The 22,265-nt window shown below is 54.6% G+C and overlaps 1 long non-coding RNA gene across 1 annotated transcript in view; it reads right to left on the bottom strand.

Annotated features, from left to right (window-relative positions):
* Window positions 1-18,375, bottom strand: part of LOC144111910 (uncharacterized) — a 33,191-nt gene extending 14,816 nt beyond the window's left edge. Inside the window, exon 1 of the long non-coding RNA XR_013310154.1 lies at window positions 18,182-18,375. This is a non-coding gene — a long non-coding RNA (uncharacterized LOC144111910). The remainder of the gene's footprint in view (window positions 1-18,181) is intronic.
* Window positions 18,376-22,265: the final 3,890 nt, after the last annotated feature.

The following is a 22,265-nucleotide window of genomic DNA, read 5'->3' as shown; positions in this document are numbered from 1 at the left end:
AGAGAGCCCTGCGGCACGCTCATGTCGACCGGGCGAGACTTGGAGAGCTTACTCCCTACTCGTACACGCATGGTGCGCCCGCTCAGGAAGCCATGAACGTATCGCAAAAGGCGCCCGCTCACACAAGCCCCCTCAAGCACCGCGAGAATTGGTGCGCGGTGAACGTTGTCAAAAGCGCCCGAGACGTCCAGTAGCAGCAGCAGCGCAACCTGGCCTGCTGCCCTGGCATGCTGCAGCGCTGTAACAACGTCCGATATAGAGTCAGCCGTGCACCGCATCCCACGGAAACCCGTCTGCCGTTCGTCAAACAAATCAGCCTCCGCAGCCCGCTCGTTCAGACGCTGCAACGCCATATGCTCCATGAGCTTACCTGCCGCCGATGTTAATGCCACTGGCCTACCATACACTTCTGGTGCTGCTGTTGTTGATAGGAAGGAACAAAAGGAAAGTGCACGTTCCTGCCTACTGGCTCAATCCCAGCCACAGTCGCTGCTGCGTGCTGGAAGTAGGAGAGTTAAAGGATAGAAGAGCAACGATAGAAAAAAAGGCGCGCGCTAATATGCCCAGGGCCAATCCGGGAGGCAGTGCAGTACCGGACAGACCCGTGCCGGAGTGCTTCAAGCCCAGCACTCGGAGATATTCGAAAATAAGTTTAATATCTTGAGTCCAAGGACCCGCATCAGATATTAAATCAAGTATCAGATATCATGGTGGTGTCAGAGCCACCTCCTACACTGACGCGAAGCGCATATATATACATCACCGGGAGGTAACACCTCCTCTCTCTCTACCTCAGTGGAGAACATCTGGTGGAGCGAGCGTGACGGCAGCGGCGTTGACGGCGGCGTCATCTGTTGGAGCGCGGCTGCGGCGTTGCTAGGCAACGGCGGCTCAAGGTCATTCGTCGGCTAGCGCATACGGCATACGGCTGCCTATATACGGCATACGGCTCGCCGAGCAGAAATGGCTCGCTGGCTGTCATAGTATAGCTTTCGCTTTAAAAACATTAGCAGTGGCTTAGCTAAGCTATGCAAGGATATACGTAGCGAGAGCTGAAGTTCCCCGCAGGTTACACATGCTGTTGAGGTTGTGGTGATTAAAATGTTAAGCATTCAAAAAGTATGCGGTGAGACACGTTATTTATTGAATTGATTTGACAGAGATAAACACTGCCCGATGATCGGTAAAGTAACACGCAGTTGTATCAATGCTGCGTACACAAGGTCAATCGTTCCAGCCCAGGATGCGGAGGAGTACGTAGGTCCGAACCCGACCTCGGCGGCTGCCTTTCAATGGAGGCCAAACGCTACGGCGCCAGTGCGCTGTGCCATGTCAGTGCAGGTTAAAGATCCCCAGGTGGTCGAAATTTTTCCGTAGCACTCCAATACGGCCCCTCTTTCTTCCTTTCTTCTCTTAGTCTCTCCTCCATCCCTTCCATTACGGCATGGTTCAGGTGTCTGCCGTTACAGTGAGACAGATACTGCGCCATTTTTCCCCAAAAACCAAATTTTCATCAAACGCCGGTGGGATTCTTCGGCGGGCGCTTGAAGCGAGCGGACACGTTTTTTAGCTCTCTGCTCCTTCGGACGCTGGGCCTAAAGCTTCGCGGCGTTGCGGGGTCTCCCCATGGAGGCCATAGACACCGTGAACGAGCGAAGACCTGTGTTCGGCGGTGACAATGAGCAACGCAGGGCAGGCCGCTCATGCTGACGATCACGGAGACGAACGCCATCCAGAACAAGGTCGTCCAGCACCATTCGGCGAATGCAGGCCGAGATCGCTGATCTGCGGGACACGGTGAGGTGCCTGACGGCGGCGCTCATCACCACCTCGGAGAACCTCGAGTCCGTCATCGGGACCTTGGACGTGTCGCCGGCGGACCCACGCGTTCTAGCCTTGAGGGACGCCATGGCGCTCGCTCACCAGACGCAGAACTCCACGGCGGCTCCCTCCCCACCTCTGGCCACCCCTGCGCTTACTGCCGCCATTGCTACACCTGGGGAACCGGCTGTGATGCCCTCTCCCCCTGATGCTGCTGCTGCAGGCACACTGCGGACAACTCAGCCGAGGAGAGCATCTGCTCCCCAATGGACAAGTCTGCTCTCCGGAAACGGCGACGCTCAACGGGGTCCGAGGAGGCGAGGGACTCGGAAACCAAAAGGGACATCGCGGTGGCAAAGCGGGAAGCCCGAAGCCCCCCCATCGTCACTGTTCCCTCTCCCTCCACACTCGAAGGAGCAGGGCCTTCCCAGCACGAGGCCCATGGAGCCCACCTCCAGCCTGCTGCTGATGCTGCTGCTGTTGCTGCTGGGGCGACGGCGTCCGGAAGAAAACCGGATGCGACCTCATCAAATCCCGGAGCACGAGATCAGGCTGCGGCTGGGGCTTCGTCTGCTGGCAGCGAGCGCGCCCAACTCCGCGGCGCGCCGCAGCAATGCGCCGCAGACAGCGGCGACGCTGATGCTGGGGTCAGCCTGGTCCCGTGGCGCATTATCACTACCAAGGCGCAGCGGCGTCGGAGAGCTGCCCTGGAGCGAGCCGCGGCCGCCGTGGAGGTCCCGTCCAGCCTGGTGGGGACGGTGCTGTTTCGGCCGGCGAACCGGGGCACTGCCGTCACCAGGGAACAGGGCTAGGAGTTGGCCGAGGAGATCGGATCCCGCCTGGGCGTCCTCGCCCTCCGGGTAAACATTCGGCGGAATGTGGTGGCAGTGGACGCGGGGAGCAGCGATGCTCTCCAGGCCCTGCTAGCCACAGCCGTCATCTGCGGCGTGCCGGTCTGCGCCAAGGAGCCTCCTCCTCGGAATCAAAGCTCCAGCCTGGTCTTCGGTGTGGACGGGCGCAGGACGGCGGAGTAGCTGCTAGCGGCGGCGGAGTCAACGGTACCGATGGTGTCGGCGTCTCTGTCGGGCAGCAAACTCGCTCTCCGTTTTGCGGCGCCGACACCCCCGGCGTTCATCACCATATTCAAGCGCAGGCTCGCGGTCCGCCCCTGCCGTCCCCGGCCGCTCCAGTGTGCCAAGTGCGCCAGCCTGGGGCATGCCACTGAGGTGTGTCGTGCTCCTGCCCGATGCACGCGCTGCGGCGGGCCGCACGAGCCTGGTACCTGCGCGAGGAAGCCCCGCTGCATTAACTGCGGGGGGCGGCATGCAGCCATTGACCAAGCGTGCCCGCACTGGCAGCGAGAGCGTCACGTTGCCACTTTAATGGCCACGTCCATGGCACCGATGTCCAGACAGGTTGTCCGAACCGTCGTCTAGGCTGAGACAGCGGCACCAGCCCAGCAACATCAGCTGACGCCCCGCGCGCTTTCTTATGCGCAGGCCGTCAGGGGAACACCCCAGCAGCAGCAGTCACCGAAGCAACGGCAGCGCCGGCAGCGGCAGCGGCGATCCGGTTGCCTGGCGTCCCGTACAGCGCGGCCCGAGCCTGCGGCCGCTTCTCATGGCCAGCCCCCTGACGCACGGGACGCGGAGATCGCGCGCCTAAAGCTGGCATTGCGCGCCCTCAGCGCACTTTTCCCGGAGGGCACCGATGGACATCGGGCTTGCTTAGAAGCAGCGGGTGCTCCCGCACAGATAAGCCAGCATGATGGCTAGCCGCCGAAATCCCTCCCTCATACCATCCATCCTGCAGTGGAACGTGCGCTCACTTGCAGCGCGGTACGCCGAAATGCGAGTTCGCATCGCACAGGATTCGCCAGAAGTTATCGCGCTGCAGGAGACGTAGGTTCACATGATGGGGAGCCCCAGATGCGGCTACCTGGCTACACTGGCTACCACTCAGCCACCACGTGCGAGGAACCCACCTGTGCCGCAGTGCCCTGTTGTGTCACATCTCATCGCCCCGGGAAATCAAGGTGCGCGTCACACCGGACCGGACGGGGTGACATACCAGATGCTGCGAAACCTGGATGCGCAGCAACCTCCTGCGCAGATCAACCTGGTGTGGGAACGAGGGGAGCTACCGGAGGATTGGCGAACCGCGGTCGTTTGTCCCATCCGAAAGGCAGGGCGCCCACCTATGGAGCTGAGCGGATACCGGCCAGTGGCATTAACATCGGCGGCAGGTAAGCTCATGGAGCATATGGCGTTGCAGCGTCTGAACGAGCGGGCTGCGGAGGCTGATTTGTTTGACGAGCGGCAGACGGGTTTCCGTGGGATGCGGTGCACGGCTGATTCTATATCGGACGTTGTTACAGCGCTGGAGCATGCCAGGGCGGCAGGCCAGGTTGCGCTGCTGCTACTACTGGACGTATCGGGCGCTTTTGACAACGTTCACCGCGCACCAATTCTCGCGGTGCTTAAGGGGGCTGGTGTGAGCGGGCGCCTTTTGCGATACGTTCATGGCTTCCTGAGCGGGCGCACCATGCGTGTACGAGTAGGGAGTAAGCTCTCCAAGTCTCGCCCGGTCGACATGGGCGTGCCGCAGGGCTCTCTCCTATCACCATTTCTGTTTAATGTGGCCATGTCGGTGGTGCCGGCCTCCCTCAACACGAGCGGGCGACATCATGTATACATGTCCATATATGCAGACGACATAGCTCTGTGGTGCCGGGGACCACCGGGCGAGGCGTTCCGCGTGCGGGGGTGCCTTCAGGGAGCCCTGACCACAATCGATGCCAGCTTGCGCGGCCTTGGTCTATCGCTGAGCGCGGACAAATCGGTTGCCATGGCCTGCGTTTCGAGCTCGTGCGTGCACCTTGCGCCACTGTCACTGGACGGGACTCCGATTCCGTGGCGTAAATCGGTGCGGTACCTTGGCCTGGACATCGACTGGCGCCTTTCCTTCCGCCCCGCGGCGACCAAGGCCTGTCTGCAGTTGAAGAGGATCACCGCAGCCGTGCACAAGCTCACCGCTCGAGGCCAGCGCATCTCTCAGCAAGCCGCGCTGCGTCTATACAATGCCGCAGATTTGGGAGCGGTGCTCTATGCGCTGCAGCTCGTCATGGTGCGCAAGCCGTGCTGGAAGAAACTCGAGCTTCAGCACCGCAAGTCTCTGCGCGTGTGCCTAGGCCTGCCCAAAAACTCGCAGTGCGCCGCAACGTTGGCCGAGGCAGGAGCGTGGCCACTTGAGCTCCAAGCAGCGCGCAGGGCATTGTGATCACATCGACCGGCTTCACCGCGCACCGGACGGCGGCTCGCTGCTGCAGCGTATGCGCTCGCACCCGCGATCACAAATGGGCGCGGCGCTGTTTGAGTATGAGCAATTGACACAAGGCCCACACCCCTCCGGCTCCTACGCGCCCTGGCCTGCTGCCTCGGAGGTACAGCGAGAGATCGTCGGCATTGCGGGAAAGCGGAGCACACCCCTCTGTGCTGTGCAGCAGCTGGCCAGAGCCGTCATACACGAGGAGCTCCAGGACCATCTCCTCGTGTACACCGACGGCTCAGCGGCCCGCGACAGCTGCTCCCTTGCTGCGGCGGCCACCATCCCGCCCTGCGACGGCACAGCCAGCAGCATGCAGCATTCCTGGGCTCCTCCACCACGGCGGAGTTGATGGGGATCCGGCTCGGGCTGGACCTGCTGCTCACCCTCGGCCCTCCGCCGCCCAGGAGTGCTCTGCTGTGCGACTCCCGCGCCGCCCTCAGCCGCCTGCAATCTAACGGCCGCGGTACCCCACTAGTGCGGGAAATTCGCTCGCGCATCGAGCGCCTCGCGCAGAGAGGTTGTGCCGTGCGTGCACAGTGGGTACCCGGTCACTGCAGCATCGCAGGCAACGAAGAAGCTGACGACCTCGCGACCGCTGCACACCAACTACCTGCCAGCGATCTGCCCCTTGCGCTGGAGGACGTGCGTGCGGCCATCCATGACCATCTCCGAAAGCTGCACCCCGACCCAAGCATTGCGGGAGGTGAGCGCATCGACAGAGTCACCGGCTGTCGCGCACTTACACGGCCACATCGTGCAATGATCCTCCGCGCGCTTATTGGCTGCGTGTGGCCCGGGGAACGACGGTTGCGTCACGGAATCGCGACGAGTGATGTGTGTGACGGATGCGGTGCAGTGGAAACACTCGAACACATGCTGCTTCACTGTGCCGCGTTCGCCGATGCTCGTCGCGATATTCTCGCGGCCTATAGGGCGCAGGGCATACTACCAGACTCCATCAAGACGCTATTGTGGCCGCAGGGCATTGCGCGCACTCGTGAGCGAACTTTGGTTAGCCTCTGTTCATTCCTCGAACACACGGGCTTGACGTCCCGCCTGTTCTCCGTCAGGTAGTTACACGCAGCGACCGAACGCTCCGCGAGTTCTACCTTGAACGATTAATAACTGGGCGCTCCTTTCCAGTGGTAACCAACACAGTGCTGTGCGCATGTGTGATTTAATTCCTCTAAAATGAACTAATCACACGCACAACCTCGACACATTTCTTATTGTGTAAAGAGTTTGTACATATTGTCACGTAGTGGTGACGGCAGTCGAAGCAGCGATGAAGACGGACGAAAGGATCTTCTAAAAGAACTTTTTATTGGGCTGACTTGCACCCAAAATGGACTGAATCACTGGGCGGCGGCGAAGCGACAAGCGTGCTCGGCGGTCGTCGAACAGAATGCCGGCCGCTGTCTGCCGTGCTCAATTTAAAGCTGATAGCGAACTTTCGAGATAAAGAGCGCAAAGTTACTAGAACATTCCGGAACAACGTAGAATCAGCTCTGCCTGGCTGCGATCAATCGAGATAAATCTGGTCGCGTCCTGCGTCGCAAACAAAGCGATAAAGTGATGTGGCGGCAGATTTGAAAAACGAACACACTGCAAATATTCGCGGCATTACTGCCCTCTCAAAGAAGCATCGACCAGATGCATTAAAACAAATAATGCGACTAGTAAGGAAAAAAAAAACGGATCTTGCGAAAATAGAGCATGGAAATGCAGCGGCTTTTAGCGCGCATAATACGGCTTCAGACGGACTACATGGACAACTTCTGGTCGTACGCGGCGTTGCTGGGATGCTGTCATTGCGTCAGGGATGACTCCATAATCCAGTTCACCCAGCCGACGAAGAACCTTGTACGGGCCGAAATAGCGTCTCAAAAGCTTTTCACTCAATCCACGGCGGCGAATGGGCGTCCACACCCAGACCTAGTCTCCAGGATTGTATTCCGCGTTGCGTCTTCGTAGGTTGTAGCGTCTGGCGTCGGACCGCTGCTGATCTTTGATCCGTAATCGGGCAAGCCTTCGAGCTTCTTCTGCGCGTTGAAGGTAGGCGACAACGTCGACGTTCTCTTCTTCTGTAACGTTGGGCAGCATGGCGTCTAGCGTGGTCGTGGCCTCCCTGTCATGGACGAGCCTAAAAGGCGTCATCTGGGTGGTCTCCTGCACTGCGGTGTTGTAGGCGAAAACGACGTAAGGCAGGATGACATCCCAGGTTTTGTGTTCGGCATCGACATACATAGCGAGCATATCGGCGATGGTTTTGTTCAGGCGCTCGGTCAGTCCGTTGGTCTGCGGATGGTATGCAGTTATCCTCCGGTGGCTGGTTTGGCTGTACCGCAGGATGGCTTGCGTTAGTTCCGCCGTGAATGCAGTTCCTCTTTCCGTGGTGAGCGCATCGGGGGCTCTGTGTCGAAGAAGAATGCACTCCACGAAAAATTTGGCGACTTCTACTGCTGTTCCGTTCGGTAGGGCTATCCCCTCGGCGTAGCGGGCCAGGTAGTCGGTCGCTATGATGATCCACTTATTTCCAGATGTTGACGTTCGAAAAGGGCCAAGCAAGTCCATGGCGATCTGCTGAAAGGGCCTTGAGGCAGGTTCAATGGGGCTCAGAAATCCTGCTGGTCGTGTGAGAGGAGGCTTTCGTCGCTGACAATCTCGGCAGGTTTTCACATAGTGTGCGACATCGGCAGACAGTCGGAGCCAGTAATACTTGTCTTGAATGCGGCGGAGGGTGCGAGTAATCCCGAGATGTCTAGCTGTCGGCTCGTCGTGTGAAGCCTGTAGAACTTCTTCGCGGAGACAAGTAGGTACAACAAGGAGGTAGGCTGTTTTGTTCGCTGTAAAGTTCTTCTTCACAAGGACCTCATTCTGCACACAGAAGGAAGACAGTCCTCGCTTGAATGAAGCGGGGGGTGAAGAAACCTTGCCTTCCAGGTACTCGATGAGAGCCTCTTAGGTCGGGGTCCGAGCGTTGCTGCTGAGCAAAAGAGCTGGGGCTGATGGGTCCCAGGAAGGCGTCCTCATCGTCGTCCGGCGGCGGTGCATCTACAGGGGCTCGTGAGAGGCAATCGGCATCAGAGTGCTTGCGTCCGGACTTGCAAACGACGGTGACGTCAAACTCGTGGAGACGCAGACTCCATCGAGCGAGTCGGCCAGAGGGGTCCTTCAAATTGGCAAGCCAGCAGAGCGCGTGGTGGTCGCTGACCTCCTTGAACTGCCGTCCGTAGAGATAGGGGCGGAATTTTGACGTAGCCCAGATGATGGCAAGGCACTCCTTCTCAGTTGTCGAATAGTTAGCCTCGGCCTTGGAAAGGGAACGGCTAGCGTATGCGATGACTTTTTCCAGCCTGTCACTTTTTTGAACGAGGACGGCGCCTAGTCCCACGCTGCTTGCGTCGGTATGAACTTCAGTATCGGCGTTTTCATCAAAATGCGCAAGGATCGGTGGGGACTGTAATCAACGCTGAAGTTCCTTGAAGGCTTCTGCTTGCGGCGCGTCTGCCTTCGTCAGTTGGGTCAGGGGCACGGCGATGCGCGAAAAGTTTTTCACAAATCGTCGTTAGTATGCGCACAGTCCGAGAAATCTGCGCACTGCTTTCTTATCGGCCGGCGGTGGAAACTGTTCAATAGCATCTGTTTTCTGCTGGCCTGGGCGTACTCCTTCCTTGCTAACGATGTGGCCTATAAACCGCAGCTCTTCTTAAGCAAAGTGGAATTTTTCTGCTTTCAACGTTAGGCCAGACGACTTGATTGCGTCTAGTACTGTTCGAAGTCTTTTGAGGTGCTCTTCAAAGTTTGAGGCGAAGACAACAACGTCATCTAAATATACCAGACAAATTTGCCACTTCAGGCCTGCCAGCACTGCATCCATTACTCGCTGAAACGTCGCTGGTGCGGAACAGAGACCAAATGGCATCACCTTGAATTCAAACAGCCCATCCGGAGTGATGAATGCTGTCTTTTCGCGATCTCTTTCGTCGACCTCAATTTGCCAGTAGCCGCTATTGAGGTCCATCGATGAGAAATATTTGGCATTGCAGAGGCGGTCCAGTGTGTCGTCGATGCGGGGGAGGGGGTAGACGTCCTTCTTTGTTATGTTGTTCAAGCGGCGGTAATCCACGCAGAATCGAAGTCAGCCGTCTTTCTTTCTCACTAGAACAACCGGTGCCGCCCATGGGCTGTTTGAAGGCTGGATGACGTCGTCGCGAAGCATTTCTTCGACTTGGTCCCGGATGGCTTGTCGTTCTCGCGGGGACACACGGTAGGGGCTTTGACGGAGAGGTCGAGCGTGTTGATCCGTTATGATGCGATGCTTGGCAATTGGCGTCTGTCGCACCTTCGGCGATGTCGAAAAACACTCGCTGTAGCTTTGAAGCAGATTGCGGATCTGGTCTTGTCTGTTCCGGTGCAGGGCTGGGTTGATGTCCAAAGCGGGCGAGTTCTCTTGGTCAGGCGAATCTTCTGCGAAGGGGTCGGAGAGGGCGGAGGAGTCTCGTACGTCAGATATTTCGTCGAAGAAAGCAATCGCCGTTCCTCTGTTAATGTGCCGGTATTCTTCGCTGAAGTTAGTCAGCAGTACTTCGGCCTGGCCATTGCGTAAATGTGCGATGCCTCTTGCGATGCTGATTCCTCGGTCTAGGAGCAACTGCATGTTGCCCTCGATGATGGCTTCAGCGTTAATGGCTTTCGCGGCGCCTACGGTCAGGATAACGCTTGATCGGGGTAGGACGCTCACTTCTTCCTCCAGGACACTCAGGGCAACGTGATTTTCCCGAGTTTCCATCGAAGCGTTGGCTTCGTCCGTCGAAAGCGTGATCAGCTTGCATCGCAGGCCGATGATCGCCTGATGCTCATTAAGGAAATCCATACCCAAGATCACTTCGCGGGAGCATTGCGGTAGCACAACAAAGGTCGCAGGATAGGTATGTCCTTTGACAGTCACTCGCGCTGTGCATCGTCCTGATGGCGTAATGAGGTGTCCCCCTGCGGTGCGAATTTGTGGGCCGTCCCAAGCCGTTGTGACTTTTCTCAGCTGCGCAGCGAATGTTCCATTCATCACCGAGTAATCGGCTCCTGTGTCGACTAGAGCGGTAACTTTCCGGCCGTCGATAGTCACTTTTAAGTCAGAGGTCCTGGCTCTTGCATTGCACGTCGCTCTTGGCGTCGGGTCACGGCTTCGTCGCGTATGCGAGTCGCGGGTGGGGCGTATGGTCGAAGCTCTTCTGGGTGGCGGCGTCGTTTTCAAGGCAGCCTGCGTCGTGGTCGGGGTTCTCATTGTGTGCGGCATCGGTGCAGCGAGTGTCGGTTCTTCATGTGGCGTCGCGGGTGCAGCGTCTTCATGGGGCGTGGTCGGTGGAGGATCTTCGGCGTTTCGCTCTTTAGCAACCTCACCTACAGAGGTTGCTGCCTTCAGTTTCCCCTACGGGGGCTGGGAGATCTTCCTCGTACCGCGGCTGCGTAGCTGCGGCATGCCGACGCAAAGCGCGAGGTTGACGGCAATGGTGAGCACGAAAAGCGGTTTGGCGTGTACTCTTCTCGAAGCAGGTACTCGTCGATTTCCTGCGGGCGTTGCCCGAAGCGTGGTCGTGGGGCGTTAATGGCAAATCCTCGAAGACCGATACGTCGGTACGGGCAGTGACGAAGATATGGCCGGCCTCACCGCAATGGAATCACAACGGCCGGTTGTCGGAAGTCCTCCAGGCGTCGCATTTCCTGGGGCGTCGGTCATAGGCTGGGCAGGCGGGGGCTGGGAGGCGGCGTTGTGGTACAAGTGGCTCATCTCGGGGAGGACGTGGGGGTGGTCGTTGGGGCTGGGCAGTTCTTACTGCAGCGGCGTAGGTCATGACCCGGGGTTCTGTGGCCGTCGGGTGCCAAGTGCTTGTTGCACTTCTTCCCGTACCACGTCCATCAGAGTCGCTGCTTGTGCGCTGTGGGGAGGATGGCAGTAATCGGCGTAGCTCCTCTCTGACGATTTCGCGGATAACTTCCCGCAAGCTGTCGCTGGTGGTGGCCGGCGTGTCCGAAAGGATTGCACCGGCAGAGGAAGGACGATTGTACTGCCGAGCTCGGACGTCGAGGGTCTTCTCAATCGTGCATGCTTCTTGCATGAATTCCTCGACTGTTTTTGGCGGGTGGCGGACGAGGCATGCAAAGAGTTGTTCTTTTACGCCGCGCATTAAAAACTGAACTTTCTTTTCCTCGGTCATCCCGGGGTCGGCGCGGCGAAATAGGCGCTTCATCTCCTCGACGTAACCGCGGACGGGCTCATTCGGAAGCTGGATCCTGGACTCGAGGAGTCGTTCGGCTCTTTCTTTCCTCACGACACTGGTGAATACCTTCAATAGTTCTCTCTTGAATAACACCCATGTCGTAAGGGACGACTCGTAGTTTTTGTACCACGTGCGTGCGGAGCCATCCAATGAGAAGAACAGGTGTCCAATTTTTGCCGCATCATCCCACCCGTTGAATGACGCCACGCGCTCAAATTGATCCAACCATTCTTCAGGGTCTTCGCCTAGGGATCCATTGAAAGTTGGCGGCACCCGCGGCTGCTGCAGTATGATCGGTGTCGACATTTTCGGCGAGGTTGCGGTGCTCGTAGCCGCGTCTTTTCGCTGTCTTGTGCGGTCCGGCAGTTTCCCGAACTCAGGCTCCTCTCCCTGGAGACGTCGGCTGGCTCGTCCTCGGGTGCGAAGCGCTCAGGGCTGGCTTCACGACTAGAAGGGAGCGTCCGGAACATGGAAGGCTATCCAGCACCTCCGCCAAATGTCACGTAGTGGTGACGGCAGTCGAAGCAGCGATGAAGACGGACGAAAGGGTCTTCTAAAAGAACTGTTTATTGGGCCGACTTGCACCCAAAATGGACTGAATCACTCGGCGGCGGCGAAGCGACAAGCGTGCTCGGCGGTCGTCGAACTGAATGCCGGCTGCTGTCGGCCGTGCTCAATTTAAAGCTGATAGCGAACTTTCGAGATAAAGAGCGCAAAGTTACTAGAACATTCCGGAACAACGTAGAATCAGCTCTGCCTGGCTGCGATCAATCGAGATAAATCTAGTCGCGTCATGCGTCGCAAACAAAGCGATAAAGTGATGTGGCGGCAGATTTGAAAAACGAACACACTGCAAATATTCGCGGCAATATTACTTCTCCCCCTAACCTCTCTTCCTCTCCCCTCACCTGTTTCATTTCATTTCTCCATTCTGCCTGCTATCGTTTATTTCCGCTGCCCCAGCTCAGGTGCTTCAGTATCGATGGCAGATGCCGGGGCTAGCAAAAATGTTTTCCTTCCTTTTTGCTATTATTTTTAATAAAACCACTACCACCACCACCACCACGCCGGTGCACTTTCGTGCGTTCAGCGGAACGGTAGGTGTGATCCATGCGACGCCTGCCGTGGAGACCCACACCGCGGACCGTGGCCGCAATAATTGGTTGTGGTGGAAAGGAAACGGCGCAGCATCTGTCTGATATATCGTTGGGCACCTGAACCACGCCGTAAGGGGAGCGATAAAGGAGAGAGTGAAAGAAGAAAGGAAGAAATAGGTGCCGTAGTGGAGGGCTCCGGAATAATTTCGACCACCTGAGGATCATTAACGTGCACTGACATCTCGCACAGGACACGGCGCCTTAGCGTTTTGCTTCTATAAAAACGCAGCCGCCGCGGTCGGGTTCGAACCCGGGAACTCCAGGTGAGTAGCCGAGCGCCCTGGCCACTGATCCATCGTTAAATTAAATTAAATAAAATAAAAACAATGAAATTAAGGTTTATATTAAATAAATAAAAAAACTTAAATTGGTTTTCAGGAAAGGAAATGGCGCAGTACCTCTCTCACATGTCGGCGGACACCTGAAGCGCGCCATAAGGGAGGAGGAGAAGGAGAAGGAGGAGGTAAACTTTAATAAAGAAAAGGAAGAGATAAAGGAAGGACTCCGGAAGAAAGAGGCGCCGTAGTGGAGGGCTCCTCGCGCATGCGCAGCATGGCTCTCCAGGAATTACGTGAAACTGCGCAGTCTCGGCCAGAGTTGCGCACGATACAGGAGGAGAAAAAGGAGGATAAACTTTATTTTCATCCACCAAGGTAGCAGTTGGTTTGGAGTTATAGCCTCACTAAGTGGCCATGAGTCCGTGGCGTTCGGCGACTTCTAGGGCTCTTGTGACAACCCGGATATATGTGTCCGAGTAGGAACTGAGCAATGCGGCCTCCCGCTGGTCTAGATTCGAGAGCTGAAAACCTCGCGGAGGGGAGACCTGAAGGCAAGCCCAGAGTATGTGGAATAGAGTGGCATGTTGGCTACATAGTTGACAGGAGGGAGAGTAGAGTCCAGGGTATATGCGGGCATATATCGCGGGGGGCTGGGGAAGGAGTTCGTTTGGAGTTGCCTCCACGCAACCTCTTGGGGCTTGATTAGAGAAATATGTGCGGGGGCATATAGAAGTCTACCTAAGCGGTAGTGCATGGTCATGTCATGAAATGTAACCATACGATCTCTCGCCGCACGCAGGACGGGCGACACCACATCGCGGTCGACGAATCCACGGACATGATTTCGGGCCACCTTGTTCCCTGTCTGGGATGAGAGCTCAGTTACCCAGATCAAATGGATCGGGCGGATTTGGTCCTTGGTGGAGCAGAGGAGAGATAGGGTGGTGGGGGAGACCCGACCTTTGGTGAAATTGCGAATCGCATATTTAGAGTCGCTGAAGATAATTCCTGCAGAAGTGGAGACCATCGCCATGGCTATGGCCGCCTCCTCGGATTCTTCAGATGATCTAAACGGAATGGAGCACGCAACCAAAGGCCGTCCACAGTAGTTTACAAGCGCGAGCAAAAAAACATCGCGATCGGAGTATTCGACAGCGTCGACGTAGACCGCTGTCTGATCTGTTAAATACTCTTTATGCAGAGACTTCGCCCTGTCCTTGCGGCGAACGGCATGATACCCTGGGTGCATGTTTCTCGGTAGAGGTGTAACGATAAGGTTGCTGCGGATATGGGACGAAAGCTGGGCCTTGTCGGCGAAGGTCGTTTCCAAGCTTATTCCAAGCTTGTCGAGTATGTGACGTCCCGTGGAGATGTGGTTGAGACGCTCCTAGTGAGAGGTGAGATGAGCTTTCGAGAGCTCTGTAACAGTGTTGTAGACCCCTAATGACACTAGTTTATACGTGAGGGTCCGGTGGAGGAGATGGAGAGCAGCCTTGTATGCCTTGTATGGCGCCCGTCCTGTTGTGTTCGTGCCTCTTTGTCTTTGTCGTTTTAGCGCCGTCCTAACTTCTTTCAAGATATGAACCAACTAGCCCAAATCAAAGTACTTCTGTCTAATAAGGCAGTCAACGCGGTTCCGTTCCTGGCAGCTAAGGTAGAGGTAAGGGACGGTATATGCCAGGCGACTGATAACAAACGCCTGAACAAAACATCGTAAGTCCATCTCTCGCATGCCTTTATGTTTATTAGCAATGCGACGAATTAGAAGAATGGTCTGCGAGACAGAGGCTATGAGTTTAGCCAGAATGTCGGGGTTTTTCTGATTGCTCTGGATGAGAAGCCCCAATAACCTAATGGCGGATACTTCGCGTATGGGCTGGCCACTAGCAGTAATGCAGATGGGAGGATGGCCGTGGATGCCGGGTTGACCTCGAAAGAGCAGCTCGGACTGCTGTGGTGAGCAAGAGAGTTCGGCTCCGGCTACGTGGCGCTCAATGACATCCACCGCTTGTTGAAGTGGGGATTCAACCTCAGCATCGTTGCCTGTTGAAACCCAGAGGGTGATATCTTCTGCGTATAAGGTGTGGGATAGCAGGGGGATAGCGTCTAATGTTGAAGGTAGCATGAGCAAGGCGACATTGAAAAGAAAGGGGGAGAGAACGGATCCTTCGGGGGTGTCATTGCTAACGAAGGCTATATGGTAAGAGGGAAGAGAGCCAAAGCTAATTTCAGCTTTACAACGAGAGAGGAAGGTGCGTATATACTCGTAGGTACGGTGACCAAGATTAATAGGAAAAGGTTAGCGAGACTAGAATCGTATGGTTTAACTCGCATAGTGGGGAGGGCGGCCGGTGCGTCTACCCTAGCTTCAAGACCTGTGACACGTGTTTGGAGTTGCTGCATGAGGGTGTTAATTCGATTTTCGATTTGCTGCTGCATTTGTTGGTGGAACTGGTGCATTTGCTGTTGGATTTATCGGGAGAACTCAGCACATTTCGCTACGAGCTGAGGATCAATTTTAGCCCCTAATTTGTGTTCTAGACGAGCCCCACATTCCTCGAGGTCATCAAAATTAACGTATCTTTCTGAGCGGCAGATAGCTTTCCGCTTAGAGGGAGGACTCGAGGTAGTATCTTTGGGTTGCGAGGGAGTAGATGTGGGCGCCTGAGGCGAGGTGGTGGAAACAGGTCGAACGGGTAGAGTAGAATTTATTTGAGATGGTGGATCGGATCCAAACAGTGGACGCTTTAAAGAAGCGTTCTCTTGTTGTCGTCTATGGTTGCCAGCTTTAACGGTGTTATCTTGTCGCGGAGGGTATGCTGTTCTGAATCGCGAGACTGAGACTGCTGAGAGTGAGCAGCCGCGACTGCCCGGCTCACCTGAATTTTCGTGAAGAACTCTCGGTGAGAGACAACCTGGAGTCCAGGGGTGGGAAGGACCTGGAGGGATTCCGGCTGGAGCGCCGGTAAGAGGAGGAGGAGTGGTCGGAATCCATTTTGGCCGAAGGAAGGATGGAAGGAAGGAAAGAAGGAAGGAAAATGTTTATTGAGCTCTAGAGAGAGATTACCCGCCGCGGTGGCTCAGTGGTTAGGGCGCTCGACTACTGATCCGGAGTTCCCGGGTTCGAACCCGACCGCGGCGGCTGCGTTTTTATGGAGGAAAAACGCTAAGGCGCCCGTGCGCTGTGCGATGTCAGTGCACGTTAAAGATCCCCAGGTGGTCGAAATTATTCCGGAGCCCTCCACTACGGCACCCCTTTCTTCATTTCTTCTTTCACTCCCTCCCTTATCCCTTCCCTTACGGCGCGGTTCAGGTGTCCAACGATATATGAGACAGATACTGCGCCATTTCCTTTCCCCAAAAAACCAATTATAATTATATAGCTCTAGAGAGTAGGTGAGCAATTTGGCGGAGTCAGGTGTGTCGTCCGTCTTCTTAGCAATGGTCGTCTGCCCCTAATCCAGGGCTCCGCTTGATGCCGCTGCCAGCTGTGCTCGCCGGATTAGGTGTTCCCCGCCCCTTAGCGTCGTGTCCGGGATCGGGAACGACGGGAGGTGGGGGCACTGTCTTAGTTCGCAGCGTGTAGCTGGCGTTGCAGTACGACAGCAGACACATTGTAGCGGCGTTTGCACTTGGAGGAAGCAGTCTGGTGAGGCACAGAACAAACTAAAAAAGGGGGTTGCATTTATGGGCCTCGTCATGGTCGCGAGCTCCGCAGTGAGGAGACTTGGAGTGCATAGGAGACGGGCAAGCGTCGTCTCGGTGTCCCGTTTTTCGACAGTTAAGGCAGGCTTCCACTTTGTTGTTGAAGATGTAGCGGTGCACAGCACTGCTGGCGTAGGAGATATGGCGGGGGAACTTGATCCCTGCGAAAGTGATGAGAATAGATTCGGTCTTGCCTAAACGGCGGGCGGAGAGAATCCAGTGTTCTCGATTTTGGGGTATCAGTAGTCTATGATTTCCTTCTGTGTCTGATCCACGTATTGATGGTGAATGATACCTCGGGCGTATGCGCCTGGTGGGGCAAAAGAGGCGGCAACAGTGTAGCTTGTCGAACGCAGGTTGATTGGTTGGAGCTTCGCATAAGTGATGGCGCGGTCCCGGTTCGGGGTGCTAAAGGTGAGGGTGTTGTGAACGAAATTCACCCGATGGCTGTCGTCTGCAGTGTCGGATTAGGTCAAATGAAGGCTTGAGATGATCGCTCTGCGAAGACAGTTCTGTCCCAGGCACGCAGACTGACCCCCGCGCGAGGACGAATGATGACTTAAAAGTCTTCAAGAGGAAGACGTGGCAGTGACGCAGCGTGGCGAGGCAGCTTACGTGTTGAGGAGGGAGATGGCTGTTGGGACGCGGAATGCTGTGCGGACGCGGAAGGTGACGCCGTCAGCGGTGTCTTGGGAGTGCGTTTTGAAGATGATGGAGTGGCGAAGCCTCGTTCATATCAGTGGTCTACGTAGGTCCAGTTTGTGGGTATATACTGTTCAGGAGCTAGATCCTCCCCTTCACGGTGACGACGTCCACGTTTGGAGAAGCAGTGGGCCCGGATGCGAAGCGGAGCCTATCGCCAGCGGCGGTAGGCTTAGAGAGGCTTGCCTTGGGCTCGGTGGAAACAAGCGTCCATGTGCGCCACAGAAACAGAGTGCCGGAGTCGAAAATGGGCTGGGAAGGTGCCGGGCACTTTCTTGAACTTCGGGAGACACAATAAAATTCAGCGGAATGTAAAAAGTTGGTGAAAATCAGAAAAATGGCCGGAGCCCATACGCACACACCTCTGCACACCAAGCCAGGAACGCCGACCCTCCGGCTCACGCTAGAAAAACACGGAGCCCAGGCGCGATGCGTCCGCTCGCTCCGCCGGACGCGGGCGTTCCCAAGGTAAAATAATGCAGATGGGATATTGTTTATGTGTCCTAATGCGAGTTACGAGCTTCACAATAGCGGGTTAGCTTTTAGTTGTTATGACGTTGGTAGACGGAGACATTCAACTTTCTAATTATTGCGTGTCCACGCGAAATAGCGTTGACTTTTTTCTTTCACTTGCTGCCGCAGGTTCATATCATGGACTCCTAGGAATCTGCTTGCATGCAACAGGTTGACGGTAAAATAGTCTAAACGCGAGTCAGAAAATCAAAACGGCCGCATGTGTCAGGAGACTTCTACTGTTTTGTGCAACCTGTGTCAGCGGGAGCTGTTGCACGCAAGTCGTAACTGTGGATTAAAATTCTTGGTAAACGAATACGGAGCAATTCGAAGGTGCTCGGCTGTAAGTGGAACTGAAAGGACGCGAAGCAGATGAGCTGGGAAGAGCTGCAGTACTTACACGTGGTGTCCTCAGAATTTCCTCCTAGGTAGTCTGATCTCGCCTGGTCCTTCACGTGAAATGAGCACTTCACGACGCTTACAAGCCGCTAGAGTGCGTAAATGCTTTGGAGTGGGTGGGCACTAGTGCTAATGCGCACGGCTCGAATGCGCCACACTCCTGGGACTGCTAGGTTACGCCCATGCCACTTTGAGTTTCATGTGTCGCCACCTAGTAAAGTCCGCGTGAACCGAAAGGTGACGCTGCATGTGTGCTTTTCTTAATTGCACTATTTCTGAAAGTCCTCTGAAAATCCTCTGAAAAATTCTCTGAAAATCCAGCATGAAGTCCAGCATGAAATTCTTCAAGGCAACATAAAGCCAGCCTAAACGTCGATTTTGTTTAGTCATCACATATACAAAAAGAAAGAAGCTGAGTGGGTGAGCTGAAGTTGTCAAGGCAGGCGTAGTAATTTCTTGTTTTTTTTGTGTGTGCACCACTGCGCAATCTTCGACGTCGGTGGCGGCGGCCCACATCAATGCGCTTAGCGCACCTGCCTAGTTCGGCTAAAAAGTCAGTTGCGCAGGCTACAATACTCCAACGTAAACAACATGACACTTCCTTCATATTTTTCAAGCTTTTCTTTAAAATGCTGCGAAAAAAAAACCAGAGAGTAAGATGCCGCAAAAACTGAAATATGCAAGTCCGCAACCAATTGCACTATTAGGGCGAAAGCATTTAATGGCTGATAGTGGCGGCCATGACCTTGTCCGGTCTCAGGTCATGCCCGGTCTCAAATCGTGTCACACCGATGACTAAATTAACTCGATAAAGAAATCTTTATGAAAAGTTGAATGATGGAAACAGAGGCACGGCGCATAACCGCGTCTCCCTCAGCGCCGACGCTGGCTTGAGCAACAGATATCGGAAGTGCATACGAAGTCCCAGCGATGTCGGCACTGGTTACCTCAATGTCGTGGCATTATTCCTGAATGCATTCACCAAAATCTTGAGCAACCATTCGTACTACTGCATTCTGAGTGAAATGGAAATTGGTGTTTGTGGAAAGGAAATGGCGCAGTATCTGTCTCTCATATCGGCGGGCACCTGAACCTCTGCGCAAGGAAATGGATAAAGGAGGGAGTGAAAGGGAGAATGAGGTGCCGTAGTGGAGGGCTCCGGAATAATTTCGACCATCTTCGACCAATTTCGATCACAGGGGCGCCTTTGCGTTTCGCCTCCATCGAAACGCGGCCGCAGCGGTCGGGTTCGAACCCGGGTAGTCCTGATCAGTAGCCGAGCGCTCTAACCTCTGAGCCTCCGCGGCAGGTATCCGAGTAGTGTCTTAGAATATCTCTTTGGATATTATCATCATCATGATAGTCTGCATGTTTTAGCCAAGTTCCGGGCTAGCTTGCGACAGTGGTTTGGACCAATGATATATGCACCTTTATGCTGAACGTAAAAGCGCAAAAAACAAGGACGTGTCTTATTCTACTTCCTTGTTTTTTTGCGCTTTTACGTTCAGCATGGTAAACCAACTCGCCCAAACTCGGCCTTTATTGAATTATATACACCTTCAGTTGCGTGGTATAAGGCACGGTTGAGGTGTCCACTGAGATGTCGAAATCTGAGATTTACGGCGTCCTTTCCTTCCCTAAACAACCTTTCCTTTCCTCAAGATACATGCTTTCGCATTCTTACACCTAAGCAGAGTAACGCATCTGTGCTTTAGCCTACTGCGCATGCGTGTGACGTCACTGAGTAGCGCCACAGTCGTTCTAGAGGAGCGCTCCCCAGGCAGTTTACCGGACGCCTCCCGAACGCCGATAAGGAAGGATGCCGTTTAAACGCTCTCTTGTGTCTCCAGCAACCAAGCGCGCGCGCGCTAAGGAACAGCAGCGACCAAGCAGCCACAGCTCGATAAAGGCTTTTGCCTTACCGCTATTTAGGTCAACAAAGTGCCCCCTTGAATTGTTTCGTTACACTGACATCCGGCAGGTCTGCTTTCTCCGGCAGCTGTCCGCACTGTGCGGTGAAGTCTTTGGACATCTCTCAGATGGTGTCTGCCTCCCCTTCAACCCTGTTATCTCCCTCACACCAACTCCACCCGGGAGGACTGGGAGGCGGCCCTGCTCGGCTGCTCTGACCTACAGGCTCAAAATACCCTAGTTGAGCGCGCGCGGCTCGTGGCCGACGCCACTGGGGTCCCGTGCTAGGGGCCCCACCTAGTATTTGTTAGGGACGGCCTCTTAGTAGTGAGTCCAATCATACCTCTCTGCGCGTGCCTCTCTGCGCGTGCCCTCTGCGCGTGTCTTTCGCCACCGCCACAGCACACGGCCGCGTTTTGCGTTTGAAAACTGAAATTAAAAAATCTCGTCTCTTACAGACCCGCCGTGGTGGCTCAGTGATTAGGGTGCTCGGCTACTGATCCGGAGTTCCCGGGTTGGAACACGCCTGTGGCGGCTGCGTTTTTGGGGAGGCAAAACGCTAAGGCGCCCGTGTACTGTGCGATGTCAGTGCACGTCAAAGATCCCCAGGTGGACGAAATAATTCCAGAGCTCTCCAATACGGCACCAAATTTTTCCTTTCTTTCATTCTCTCCTCATCAGGCAGATACTGCGCCATTTCCTTCCCGAAGTTATCTTCCATTACAGCGCAGTTCAGATGTCCAGCGACATTAGACAGATAATGCGCCATTTTCGTTCCCCAACAATCAATTTTCATTTTAGCCTTTTAGGTAGCCTATTAGGGTAGGACGTTGGGCCAGTTGGCGTAGCGACATATTTAAAAACTTTGCGCAGAATAACACAGGACGGGAGGGAGAAACACGCACACACACACACGAGCGCAAAACAAGCCTATTACTGATCCCTAAAAATAGTCATTCCCCGTCTTGCTCTCAAGACTGGCATTCCGTCACTTTGTTAACTTCATATTACAAGTTGCTGGCTAAAATAATTGCCGCAGGTTTAAGAACTCTGCTTCCTGTTCCCATCTCGTGTCACCATGTTTGTTCTATATGCCGTCACGATATCCGTAGTCAATGGTCAATAATTACCAAGGGACTTAAGTTTTCTTACGGGAAGAAATGCGAAAGCACGAACTTCTTGAATGCGGTTGTTTTCCACGACGGCAGAACGGAATTGTTAATTCTTCGTTTTTTAGTTTCTTTTTATGTATTCTTATTTAATCTTTACTTTTATTAATTTGTAATTGTTGCTTCTTTCTTTGTTTTTGCTTTTATTTTCATGACCACATTCTATGTCGACGTTCATAGCTGTTTTCACATCCATGTGCTATGTCCATATGCGTAGCTATTGTGTCGTCGAAGTGTAATTAACTAATTGCAATTCATCAACCAAATGTTCGCACAGCAAGATCTCATCACGCATTACCACAATCAAACATTTGCACATTTATTTTCACAGAACGACGTAATCGTGACGAAACATGAGACATGTACACTTGTCTCCTGTGACGCCAAAGTATTAGTTTCGCAGTTTATTTAATTAACTAATTAGAATTCATCAATCTAATTTTAAGAGAGTGAGCTCTTACTCATCAGATTTCGAGTTGTCGTGGGGTCTGCTACCACCCAAAGATCACAGCGCAATCGGTGGCAGCAACTAGAAAACACCGCATCTTGCACTGAGAATTGTAGGGACATCTACAATAGCATTATAGAAGCAAGCACCTGCCGCGTGCCAATGATCACGTCAAGGTCTAATATGGTGGATAGAGTGCAACTATGTGAGTATGACGTCAGGGGACGAAATGGCGGCCTAGTTTTAGTGCCTAGAATATACTGACTAGTGAGCCGACCGGGGCCTCCCTGGTGGCACCGCAAGCGATGAATGCCGACGGCCGAAGCGCGTGGACCGCTGCGGCGTGGCGTGGAGAACTGCGGGACGGGAGGGTGTGGGCCGCGCTGCCTCGCTCTTGTGACATGAGGTAAAGGCGCGCTGTGAATTTGCTTTTGTTAAGTCGTAAGCGACCACAGCTGCCATAGAGGCAGCTGATTGCAGGTTTCAGTGTCTCTTTTGAGTCTCCCACAATAAGCTTCACATTTTGTGCTTGTCGCTTGCGCGAAAGTCTTTATGAA

This window comes from Amblyomma americanum, unplaced genomic scaffold (genome assembly GCF_052857255.1).
Source record: "Amblyomma americanum isolate KBUSLIRL-KWMA unplaced genomic scaffold, ASM5285725v1 scaffold_13, whole genome shotgun sequence".
Classification (NCBI taxonomy): Eukaryota; Metazoa; Arthropoda; class Arachnida; order Ixodida; family Ixodidae; genus Amblyomma; species Amblyomma americanum.
This window is presented reverse-complemented; position numbering and strand designations above follow the sequence as displayed.